The following is a 1,902-nucleotide window of genomic DNA, read 5'->3' as shown; positions in this document are numbered from 1 at the left end:
CGCGGGCCGACCGGCAGCACGCGCAGGGATGGCGCTGGGCGAGGAAGCGTTGGCGCGCGTGCGCCCCGCCCCCCCCACAGCCCGCCAGCCAGCCAGCTGTCTCCCTGCCGCGCCCCGCCCGGCGCCCGCGATCCAGCGGGGCCGACCGGCTGCGTGCGCGAAGTGAAGGCGTGGCTCCGGAAGGAGAGCAATGGGGAGCGATGGGGAGCGGCCCTCAAGCGGACTGACACACAGGCCCCGCCCCCGGGCGCACCCTTCGGGACCCGGAAAAGGGGAGCCGGGGGTTTGCCAGTGGCCTGGGCCTGAGCCCGCTGCCTGGCTGGCAGTGGACTTGGCTGCGTCGTTTGGGCCACGGAGAGCTCCACTTTCAAAGCAGTTTCCCGGAGTAGTTATAGAGTCTGCTTGGCCACCTAGGGCTCATGCTGAGGCTACTGCGGAAGTTATACCCTTGGGTCACACGAAGTAGTTATCCTGTCTTATTCGAGTCTTGTCTGAACATCATTAAGGAGGAAACCAAGCGGTAATTAAAAGGCCTCAAAAATCCCACCACAAAGTAATGAGTTGCACCATTCTGTACCCTTCATTGCAGTTTTCAGTTTCTACTGTGAATAGCACAATCCAGGCACTGGGCCAGGGGTTATTACAGAAGTAAAGAATATTGTTCCTGCTCTTCAGCAACAATTTATCTAGGAAGCAAACACAATTATATGAAATAGAGAATTCAGGGCCAACTTTATTTTGCCTATTGCCTTCTCTGTGAAGTCATTGGACAAAGATTCCTTCCAACTCTAGTACAGTGATGTTAATACAGTACAAGCTAAAAAAAATTCTTTAGCTTCAGATTCTTTGACATACTTATTTCAAAATAAGTACTTCATATCCCTTTGCTCTGACATCCTCATCTCCATAAACATCCTTCAGGATTTCTCTTGGAGACTTTTTTCACTTCTTCAGATAAAGCACCATTTCAACGTTCACCTAGGTTACCCAAAGTTGCTTTTACCCCTCCAACTGGTTTCCTTCCTCACCTAATCAATCCTCTTATTGGTCATTTCACATCTTCCCAAGGGCTCCACCACTGTTTTTTTCAAGTTTCTACTTATCTCTCGGGTGCTATAGTTCCGCCATCCACCTTGTAACCTGCAGCTTCAAGGTATGTTCTGTCTGTGAACCTTCAGAGAAGGCCCAACAACTGAGTAAAAACTCTGACCAAGCCACGAAGGGGTACTTGCAACACAACTCCCTACTCTCAATCATGTTGTGAAAGCTGATCCCTTTACTCAGCTGTTTCTATCACTTCCTTTCTTTCTCCCCAGACTGTTAAATCACCCTACTCCCAACTATCTCAATGGCATGAAATGTTGATTTTATCATTTGTCTACTTCTTTCTGGAGAGCTCTCAAGGGAGCAATGCAACTGAAGTGGAAAAAGAGGGCAGAGGGCAGAGATGGAGCTCAACTGGTTCCTGGTCTCGGCTTACTGAGACAAGCCCTTGTAAAAGAGATCAAGTCTTTGTGAATGTTACAGGTCACGTCTGGCACAGACCTGGTACCCCCAAATGTTCAACATTAACTCCCTAAGGCAAGTAAGGGAAAAATCCAGAAGTTTCTAAAAATAAAAAGGCCCGCTGGTCACTGAAATTCCAGCAGATGACAGACACTTCTGTTCACCACTACCACCACCCTTGAAGGACAGAAAAGCAAACTTCCTGGAACTGCCAAGCAGAGGAAAGGAAGAAGTGAGGTGAGTAGAGGACAAAAGCTTTCTAATCCCCTTTTCAGAGAAAGACATCTACATTTGTCCAAAAAGTATAGTTATCTCCCAAGAACTAAGCACAGTTGTACTGCAGTAAAAATATGGATTCCTGTCTTCAAATTATTTACTAGCTTTAGGAATTCAGGC

The sequence above is a fragment of the Mesoplodon mirus genome (assembly GCF_964341445.2).
Source record: "Mesoplodon mirus genome assembly, chromosome: 18".
In the NCBI taxonomy this organism is placed as follows: Eukaryota; Metazoa; Chordata; class Mammalia; order Artiodactyla; family Ziphiidae; genus Mesoplodon; species Mesoplodon mirus.
The sequence above is the reverse complement of the archived record's forward strand: the minus strand, read 5'-3'. Positions refer to the sequence as shown.